At 45.7% G+C, this 11,155-nt stretch overlaps 1 long non-coding RNA gene across 2 annotated transcripts in view; it reads right to left on the bottom strand.

Annotated features, from left to right (window-relative positions):
- Positions 1-10,795, bottom strand: part of LOC135313844 (uncharacterized) — a 105,962-nt gene extending 95,167 nt beyond the window's left edge. For both annotated transcript variants that reach the window (XR_010373334.1, XR_010373335.1), the window contains exons 1-3: positions 9,801-10,795; positions 2,795-3,001; positions 208-320 (exon numbers count right to left, since the gene is read on the bottom strand). This is a non-coding gene — a long non-coding RNA (uncharacterized LOC135313844). The remainder of the gene's footprint in view (positions 1-207; positions 321-2,794; positions 3,002-9,800) is intronic.
- Positions 10,796-11,155: the final 360 nt, after the last annotated feature.

Below are 11,155 nucleotides of genomic sequence, written 5' to 3'. Positions count from 1 at the left end.
CTCTGGGTGAAGAACCTTTTCCTAATATTGAATTTAAACCTCCCCTGGCACATCTTCCTGCCATTCCCTTGGGTCCTATCATTGGTCACCAGAAAAAATAGAGTTCCCTCCTGTATAATGCATCATAGATCTTACTTGATCACTTCTGCTTTATAATCCATATAAGCCATGAATTATGGCAAGTTCTTTAAAACCCTCCAGACTCACTGTAAAGCAGTGAAGAATACATGTTCTCTGGTAGGTTAAGATCACAATCAGTTGACCTCAGAGGAATGAAATGTCACCATGTGTCCTCAGAGAATGAAAAGCCAACAGCCCATCTGGGAAAGGATGAAGAAAAAAATAATCCATGCAGAGGTTATTTTGTTAACCCAACCTGACCATCTCTCACATAGAGGATAACTGAGGGCTTCTCTAGCAACAGACAGGGTCATGCTGCAGGGCTCAGCTAACTGCTAACAGGATGGGTACTCTGCACTCACAGTCCAGAGCTCAGATTTAGTCAAGGTAAATAGTGGCTTACAGCCACCATTAACTGAAGGCTGATCAGTGACCTGACAGCCATGGTTCAGCTCCTAGAAGACAGGCATACCTTCCCCATCTCAGCAGCAAACCAAGCCTGGAAGCTATGCAACTCCCTCAGTCTAAGAGGTACTTCCCCTCAGTACGAACATACATGATCTGCATTGATGCAATGCAGATCACTGGCTCTGTACTCAGGGGACACGGCACCCTTAGGATGCCTGACCTTTAGGTGTTCCCCTGACCTTCCGCTCACATGCTTTTAGGGAGTTGGAGATAAGGCTACAGCAAACAAAGGACATCTAGTGTCTCTGTAGGTCACCTCCCCATATCCAGATCTTCTCTGGTGCCCCCAAAGGTCAATTCCCTGTCTCCAAAGCAAGCACAGATTTTCTGAGAATCCTCTTTCAAGGGGAAACCTTATGTCCCCCCTACTCCCATCCTTGAAGCAACACTAAACAGCTTTTGGAGTCTGCTAATATCAATGTGTCAAGGCTTGCTTTGCAGGAGGACTTTTAACATCATCACCAGGACACCTTATTTTTCAGTTCTGAACTGCTACAAGAAGAGACATCTCAGGGAAAGAAAAAACCAAAACACAACACGCCAAAGGGCTGGAGAGAAGTTTTCTCCCTAACTTCTGACCAGCACTGAGCTCTGATGAAGGTAAAACTAAAACAACTAAAACACTAGAACCAAACACTTCCATTTCTGTAGTCTAGGGAAGAGAGAGAAAAAAGACAAAAGAGACAGACCTTGAAGGAGGAGGGGGCTCACATATGACCTCCTCTCTCTCCCTGTGGCATCTATCCGTAAGTTTCTCTGTCAGGGTCCCAGCAACAGAGCTAAGCAATGGATGATAGAGACAGTAGCTCTCCAAGCCATTTTGGCAACATCCCACAGAGTCTGAAAGCAACATTTACAATGCTGTTTTGCAGCTGGGAGAAGAATCAGTGTAATCCAGTAATCAAGGAAAGCAGTCAGATTCACAGACTATTTAACCCATAATAAATAATAGTTTCCTAAACTTTATTGTGGTCACAAAGTCAGAACAAAATTTGATAAAAAAGTACAATTATTGTGCATAGAAAATTTTGAAAAATGTCACTAAATCCTCAGGGGAAAATGATGAGTGCCTTTTTAATGAAAAGCAAGCTTACGGATTGCTGGTTTCTGAAAGCAGCCTGGTAAATGTTTTTGTTTTCCAATAAGCAAAATAAATACTGGAATGGACCATAGGGCCTTTCCCTTACAGTGCTCCAAACCTCCCCCTTTTTCAAAGTTGAATAAAGGATGCCTGTCCTCCAATTTTAAAACCAGTAACTGGTCCCAAATGTACTGTGAGCCAGAGGTGGGTAGGGCAGCGGAGGAAGGCCAGGAGGCCCTGATGTACACTGGGGATTGCAACGAACGGACAACAAGAAGAACCACCTGCTCCTGACAAACTAGATTGGGAAAGTGCCTGGAGATGGAGCTTATCATGCCACAACTTGAACATCCCCAAGCAATTCACACACCCATATATCTACATGAAAGCAAAGAGATGGGAAGGAAGCACAGTTAGGGTTTGGCACTGCTCAAGCCCCATGCAATTACAGGCAAGAGTAAACATCTTATTCAAGGATGAGCAATAGTCCCTCAAGGGAAAACCCTGGGGCTTCCAGCCCTCCCAAGAAGGTCACAAATGGGTACAGGAAACAAGAGGAGACTTGTACAAAGGGAAGGAGCTAAACTTCACTGCTCATGAGTGAGGATCTGAACAGACAGGTCCATGTGCTCTGGCACTGGGCACAGGTTTCAGGACAAATGCATGGGAAGCTGTTGCATCACTGAACCTTTTGTTCCTGAAGCTCCAAGGGCATTACTTAATCTTTCTTCCCAATAAAACAACCGACATAAAATCTCCAGCTTGGCAGGAGCATCTAATTTAGTGCTCCTGACAAAAGTCTCTCCTCTGTAGCAGAAAGAGGGGATATCATGAAGCTGGGAGCAGAGCTGCTCCTTAGGGAGGCAGGGAATCCCAAAACAGAACTCAAATTCTGGTGAATCCTCCCTTAACACACCTCCATGACCATCACACAAGCTTCAACATCTCCAAATCAAGGCATAGCTTGAAAGAATAGTTCTTTAAATCAGTTTTTACATTCAGTGCCATCTGCTTAGTACAGCCAAGTTTACAGCTTTTCCAGATGCCATTTCCCATTCATTAAGGCCCAACAAGGCATGCGCCATGCAGTGTCTGACCCAAGAAATTAATACCCTAAAGACTTACTGGGAGCTATTGAGAGTGCTTCTGCAGAGCTGTGGGGGCTCCCAGGAGACAAGCATATGCTCTTCTCTGTAGTCACATCCCTGCCACCATCCCATGCAACTGGGTGACTCTCAGCAGGCTCAGAAGTCTTTCCTCCATGAAGACGGGAGTATCGTGAAGTTGGCAGCAGAGCTGTTCCTCACAGATGCAGGGGATCCTGAAAATATACTGAAACTCTGGTCAATCCTCCCTAACCCACCTACAGGCCCACCATACAAGCTTCAACAGACACCTCAAGAACCGAGACAGATAACATATGTTAGCACACAACAGGTACCAAGGGCCTGAGGAAAAGTCAGTTGAACTCCTTTAGTGGGCTTCGGAGGGGACAACTGACAGCTCATTTGTTGCCCTAAGTACCTGTTTCTCAGATGCCCGGGCTGGACCAGTCAATGCCAGCTAATTAATTTCCCTACAAAAACTGAAACCATCTGGCTGCACAGTAACAACTCTTCCTGCCTGGGCTCAGAATCCCACATGGCACATCATGGAGAGGCCATATCAAACGAGAAGTGTGGTAACAACATACTCTTTGCTGCTATCATACAGCCTAAGTAACTGCTTGGGAAGTCCAGGCAGCCACTCAGCCTGCAGACATTTCCTTCCTTTGCTTAGTGGTCCTGCCACATGGAGAGACCACCCCCCCTCACCTAAACACACAGCTGGCAGCAAGGGGCTTCACAGCCATGGAGGTGTAAGCCAGACCAGGGGCTCTTTGGCAAGGAGGCCAGCGCAGGCCCTTTTCAGTGCACCCCTGTGGCTACAGCCTGAGGGCCAGCAAGGTTATGCATTTCTGGTCAAAAAGAGCATGGCTGACAGCACCAAGGTGAACAGGGACAGCCCAGCCACCTCCCAGCCCACCTACTTGTGCTGATCCTTATCTGTAAACACTGACTTCTCTTCCTCTGCTAGTTTCCTGGCCTCCTGGGGAGGAGGAGGAAGGAGTTTCCCGACCTGTGGAGCCACAGTTTAACAGAAGCATCCACAGCCTTCACAGCCCTGGTTTGGCTGTCATGAGTCCTTGGCTTTGCCCCTGCACAGCCAAAGTCACATACAATCCCCAAGCCAAGGTACAGCCCTAGGATCAGGCTCACAAGGATGATGGATAATTACCAGTAATCACTCCAGCTGCTCCCTGCTCTCCCACCACTGCTATGGACAGATACAGGAAAAACAGTGGAGGAAACAAGCCTTTCCTGTGAATGCCCCAACTAAATTGAATCAGCAACAAGTTTCAGAGAATGTTCAGACTGGTGGCCCCTGAGGGACCTTCACAAGCACTACTGCATCCCTTATGCTGCTGGATATATCCACACATACAAAGGCTTTACATATTGGTCATATAAACAACATATAAACAACATTTCAGGACAGTAATGAGACAATCAAACCAATAGTTCATTAATAACAGGGCATTCAGTGTAAGCTTTTCCCTCACTAACCCAAGCACAGCCCATTACCAAAGCAGGCTGAGTTTTTCTTTATTGATTTTATTTCATTAATAAAGATGACAAAAACAGAGTGAGGGTACTAAGAAACCAACACATGTAAACTACAAAAATTCCCTGAAGGAACCAGAAATCACACTCCACCAAAATCTGGTAGGATAAAGATAGCTATAATTCAGGGCCCACATGCTTCCCCCAACAGCACCACACAGGCAGCCCACACCTGCTGCCTGGACAACCTCATCACGGACAGCTTGCAAAGGTCTTCCCTTAAAACAGGTCTTTGTACAGGGCTCTTGTCACAGCCTGACTGGGAAAGGAAAGGTGAAGAGTCTGCCACCAGCACCCTCCCATGTCTCCTCCTGTTTGGGGGAGCTGGACCTGTCCCTTTGGTTTTCACCAAAAGGCAGAGTTAAGCTCAGCTCAAGGTAGGTAGAAACAGACAGAACTTTATTTTGAACATGCTTCAGTTGCTCAGTGCAGTACAGCTGCAAGAACTGGGAGGAAGGAGGGAAAAAAGGCTTTGTGGTTTAATTATGAGAATGCTAACATCATAAGAAATAAGGCAGTGAGGATGGCAGATATAATTACTCTATAAGATGCATTTCCCTTGGGCAGGAGATGAGATATCCTTTGCTATGCAGAAGAGTCTCCTGGCAAAGGCTGGCAAAGGGCAAGAAAGATGGAGCTGCAGAAATCCACTGGCCCCTTACCAGTGTTGCTTTCTTAGCAATGGGAGGACAGAAAACAAATTAACCGAGTCCTGGGAAAGAAAGTAGTTCTCCCTTCTCCTTGGGACCTTCCTGGCCACTCCTCAGGATCCCTGACCTGTGCAGCTCCCCCAGGTTTCCACAGATGTCACAGATGTATCCTGCTTGGCAGGGCCCTTGACCCAGGGAGTGATGCAGAAGGGATAAATGCACTCTGCTGCACTTCTTGAAGCCTGGGCAGGCAGAAATGATCTGCTTATGCTGGGAAAACCCAGCAGACTCCAGGGAAATACACAGAATTCCGCAAAGCTGTTTGGAAAGAGCCACAGCAAAGTGGCCTGTGGCCCAGTGCAGATTATCCTAAATCCCTTGGCTTCATTGAGCCAGGGACTGCTCCATACCTGTTGCCTCCAAGAGAGGGCTGCTTTTCAGCACTCAAAATCCAAGGAGCACTTAAAGTGCTGCAGCCTTGCAAGGCCTACAGACTCTTCAGCTGCCCATGGACAAGGCTCAGCACGGGAACATTAAAATAAACTGCAAAACTATGTAAGCAGAATCATCATCAGGCACACTGTTACTCTAGTCAGTGAGGATGGATAAGCATCTTCCTGCAGAGTGCTGCAGACAGAAAGAATTGCTGGTGTGTTGCCTTGCAGGTCCGAGTAAGTCCTGGAGCTGACAGGGCAGTGGGATGGAATTTCCTTTTGTTTATTTACATCTTGAGTCCATCCCAGTACCTCTTACCCAAGAGATCCTTTGCTGATCAAGCAAAGTTTCAGCTAATGAGGCTATTTTTAGCACCAATTGCTAGGAGAAGCTCAGTCTTTTAACAAAGCCTCCTCAACACTGTAACAAGCACATTATTGCTGAAGGGAAAGAAAAAAGCTGGGGGTGGGCCTGTATCTAGGTTAGCAACAATCTGTCACATATAGCCATGTTTTATGGGAAGTGTGTAGCTAATAAATGGCGATTATAGAAAGTGGAGGGGAAGAGGTAATCCTGAGAAATTTATAGATAAGGAATCACATTAATAGGAGATAATGTAGAGCTGAAAAACTGTTATAAAAAAAGGCATTAGAAGAACTCTGTAATTGGGGTTATTAGACACAACTACACCAGGCTTTTTTTTTCCATTCTGGGTGCATGTCACTGTGATGGATGTCACTTTTGATAGTGATAACAACAGTAAAATATCCCTGTTAAAGTGGAGTACATTAACTTTTATATTGGTGTAATTTACTGCATTATGAGTTCCCATCATTCAGAAGCGAAAGACAAAATGCTCTTCCTTACCATGTCAATAACCATGCATACGCTTTACAGGAAGAAGTGTTTCTTTAAGTATCTATTGTATGTTAAATAATTCTTTTAACTTTCCATTACTCTTTTCAGGAGAGACAAGAAGCAGGAGAAAGGGCTAAGCTATTCATATTCCTAACATACATCATGAGCTGTATTTGCCATTGCTCTGTATCTGGTGAAGTCATTCACAGCTGCTTTCCTGGTCACACATACAAAAGATTAGTTTGCTACACAGGAAGGGGCAGAATGGATTGGACAGTAACTACCATTTTTAAAAAACTATACATGCATCAATATAATATTGAAGGTAGCATTAAGTGCCACTCACTCGCCAAAAGAAAACAAAGTATTCTCCGGTAGAGAAACTGCTTGCAGCACTGGACTGATTTACAGTGTGGTTTAATAACAGGAAGGTGAAGTCCCCATCCCTCAAAGTTGAAACGATGCTGTACCTGCTACAGCATTACAGCCACATGTGCTTTAGGTGCTTAGAGTTATAAATAGAAAAAGTCAAGACTCAGCTTGTTTCTATCTGTTCTCCATTGCAGAAGCTAAACAACTGCTAAAGGACCAGCACAATAAGGCCTTGAGGGACTGCAGCAAGAATCCTTCCTGCTTCAAGATAAACTAGTTTCAAGATGGTGCGGCACAATAAAGCAGACCAAACTACCCATATCAAGGGCAAAAGCACTGTTAGAGAATCTACTTCAAAACTGCATAGATACCACTGTGATTTCAAAAATGGGAGTGGGCGTCCAGGGGCTGAGTTACAAGTTTTCATACTACCTAAAAATCATAAAAGGAGGAAATTTTCCTTCTTCCTGGAAGTCAGACCATACATGCAATACAAAGCAAGCATCACTGTTTAGGTGGGCTCTTGCTTTCACACAATCACTCCCAGTCTCTCTTAGCCATGGACCCAAGTCCACTGCAGCAAACAGACCTAACAGCTCCCTCCTATTACTGTATTCCTCAGGGTCAAGGGGTCTGCGGGGCACTGAACATGAAGATTGTTCTGCTCACGTTCAGTTTTGTTCGTGAAATCAATCAGTTTTCTTGCCTCCAAAAAGGCAGACCTTCCCACCAGCTCTCAGCATGAACACAAAAACCCCAAACAAGGTTGTGCATAGCACAAGGAACAGGCACCGAGAAATGCAGTCAGCTCCCCAGAGCTGCACTTTCAAATTGCAAATTACAGAATAGCTTCAATGTTAAGAAAGGATTAAATGACTCTGGTTTGTTTCCACAGCAAAACACTGCAGTGTGGCATTACTGAATGCCATCCCACCCAAATGGAATTTGATACTTCATTCAAGCCCGAACATTTTTTCTTCCATGTGTTCAGCCAATTAATTGAGGATTCAACTGTTTATACCCTACTATGTGCTGGTTTGGGATTTGTGTGTTTTGGTTTTTTTTTTCCCTCTTAACTGTCACTACATTTGACCAAAGTGACTCCTGCCCACACACACAAAAAGGCTTTAGCTAATACCCTCTAAAACGGAGAGAGAGGGGCCTCTTCCTGCAGGCCTCACTCTTGCTACCCACCCTAGCTCTGCAGTACAGGACCCAAGATATCTAAAGCTACCTGCCATCTCCCTGCCTTCTACTGCTTCTTTCACAATGGTTAGAGGGCTGAGAAAATATTTACCTTGCATTTGAGAAAAGGTCATTGACTGGTGGTGTAAACCACTCTCCCCCAAGACAACAGGAATGGGGGTCAGATCCTAAAAGAGGAAAAATCAGCCTGGAGTCTTCTTCCTCCTCCCCTACTTCCTCCCACATCCCATTCAGATAGTATGAAAAGGCTCTCAGTGGCTCCAAGCCCAAATAAAGAAGAACATATTTCATGTTCCTCATGAAATCTACCTCCACTGGTCCCTTGTTCAGCTCTCAGCAGGAAGCAGGGCTCGCCCTAAATAGAACCAAGGTGGGTAACAAAACAGGAAGATTCATTTCCTGTAGCACCACGGGGCTGGCAGGCGCAGTTCCCTGTCCTTGGCATGCTTTCCGAGTACAGTTCTCCAAGGTGGCACAAGCAAACACATGAACTGGAGCAGAGGCCAGTTGCACTTGACTGGCCTCACCTCTAAAATACACTTTCTTAGGTGTGCTCTTTATACCCAGCTGCAGAAGCAGTGACACAAGAGCACATCAGCTGCATCACAGTGCTGCAGCACAGCAGGGGATGCAGGATATGAAACAAGTTTGGCGGCATAACACTCAGTCAAAGAAAGCAATGCACTCCCCTGTGCACACCATAGTGTTTTGTCGATTTCAAGTTCACTTTTTATGAGCAACTTGGTGGTTCCTGTGTGGTTTCATGTACACAAAGAAGAAAAGGGCATAAACGCTCAATAATTTCAATGAAAAAACTCCTACTCAAATGCAAGGTACAGTAAAGTTAATAAACTTTGTAATTACAATCTCAGAGTACACATCTGTTTGTACAAAATACCCCCTAGTATAGTGACTAGTCACACAGAAAACCCATACACAAATACAACTGCCTGACTAACATCAAGCCTAATTCAAAAGCCATTAAACAAAATGTGAGCCTGGCTGTTGCTTTCAGTAGCCTTGGATCAAACCACTTCAGCACATTAATAGTTTCACCATTTCTTTGCTTGCACAGGGAAACATCTGTCCATTCAAAGCAGCAACAGCTGTTTTAACATGGAGCAGTGGTTGGAAAGAACAAACATCAGGGAGGAGGGTGACAGAAAGAATATATGCTTGGGGAAAGGAACAGGGGGAGAAAAGGGGAATTTTAACAAGGATGAAAATAGCTGGTGTAGAGATCCCTATCTGGCTTTAAACAACTTGGCTCCCATGCTGTAACAAGCACAGCTGCAGCAGCCCAGCTTCAGCGTGTGCAGTTCTTCCTGCCTCAGATCCTAAAGACGATGTTTCACACGATGGTTGGTTCAAACTAAGGCGTCATTTCATTTTATTTCCCATCCTGTCCTATGCATCCCACAACACTGCCTCACTCTTCCCCTGGACCAGCTGCAACATTGGCCCCATCCCCCCAAAAACTACTCCATCTCAAAAAGACAGCAGCAAATAAGCTGTTAGGGAAAGAAATAGTTTTACGTTTTGGCTGAGTGTGAGCAAAGCCAATCCACAGACAGGTAAGTGTCTGTGAACAAGCAAACAAGTTGTTTGCTTTTTGCAAGATAAAGCAGAGTTCTGCAGAAAGAACCGAGCTTAATTCATTCACCTCCAAGAGTCATCCTTCCTCCCTGCTGCTTGCTGAGGGTTTTACACACACACTCAAGGAAGGGCTATTACAGATAACCTGCTGAGGCAAATATTAGGCACTGACTTCAAACATGAACAAAAAGCAAATTGTGGCTGGACTTCCAATTACTTTGATGCCTTCATGGTCACCAAACACGATATTTCAGACAGGTCATATTCCCTGCTCAGTGCTCAAGTCAATCCCTTTCTCCTTCCAAGAAGCTCACAGTCATTAATCATTATTCCTTTCTGTAGAACACTTACCAGCAACCCAGAGAGACTGCACCACTGCCTTGCAAGGGTCCCACCAGGTTTTGCTTGCAGCCGGCTCAGTTGTTCATGAGAAAGAGGGAAAGGTGGGCTGGCTTCTTGTGCTGCCACTTTACCCCAAGGCCTGCAAGACAAAAAGGTCAGGGAGTGCAGAAAAAGGACAGCTGGGGAAGTTGCCAGAAGTAAAAGATTACGGAAACAGAGCTGCCACTACAGTCATTTGTTGCAAGGTAGGGCTCCCATAGAGAGCTGTCTCTGTGCAACAAGAGCACATGTGATACAGGACGGCAAGTACTTGGCCGTTGCTTTGCTTCAGTTCCCTAATCCAGCACAAATGCATTTGGGGATTTATGGGTTTCTGGAGGCTTCCAGCAAAGCTCAGGGCCTGTTCCTTGGGTTATTGTTTTCCCATCTGTTTCTCTTCATTTTATTCCATCACAGAGGCCCCATCGTGGGACACAAGAATGTGACCGGAACAATAGGCAGAACTTGCTGCCTCCAGGACTGCAGTGAGGGCAGAGCCGCCATTGCAGGATGGGAGCCAGCAGCTTCTAAATTTAGCCCTTTCTTGCTTATTCCAGATCACATTCACACCCCACACACAAGAAGTCAGGAGGCTTTCACCAAACCACTGTCCCCGAGCACTGCACATCCAGCAGGGCCCCTGAACATAAAACATTCATTTCCCTTCTAATAAATGCCAACAGGAAGACTTCCTGCTCCCCCCTCCCCTTTCCAAATCTCTATTTTGCCAGACTTTTTTCTTCATATAAGCAAACTAAACAAAACCATCTTCTCTGCAAGTCTGGTGGCCTTGGAGCAGCACCAGGACTCTGGAACTTGGACAGCATGGCACTGCCTGTCAGTGTAGGGCCCTGCAAAGAGGCAGAAACAGGTGAGCTCATTTCCCCCCATGTTTGAACCTGAACTAAACTCACCAACCCACAGAGACTTGCCCCAAGCCCACACCCCAACACCTGAGGGCAGGGCAGGTGAAGGAGAACCAGGTCTGAGCACCCATCTGGCCTCAGTCACCGCTGTAGCATGTGCATACACCTCTCAAATGCAGTGGGTAGGGGACTGCTGAGCAAAAGCACAGATCTTATTGCGAAGCTCTCCTCACCATGTCCCAAGGCACCTCTCTACCACTTTGAGGGCTGAGAGGGCTCTTGCCCTGCAGGAAGCCAAGCTGACTGTAGCACCAACCGCAGTGCCGTTTAGCACTTAACTCATTTACATCATTAAGGTGAGGGGATCCTGCAGAGCAAGAGGAAACCCCGTTATGCTTCCAGAAACACTTACCTAAGAGCTGTGCCACTTGAAAATAGTTCAATGATGGACAAGTCCTC

This window comes from Phalacrocorax carbo, chromosome 6, assembly GCF_963921805.1.
Source record: "Phalacrocorax carbo chromosome 6, bPhaCar2.1, whole genome shotgun sequence".
In the NCBI taxonomy this organism is placed as follows: Eukaryota; Metazoa; Chordata; class Aves; order Suliformes; family Phalacrocoracidae; genus Phalacrocorax; species Phalacrocorax carbo.
The sequence above is the reverse complement of the archived record's forward strand: the minus strand, read 5'-3'. Positions and strand labels throughout refer to the sequence as shown.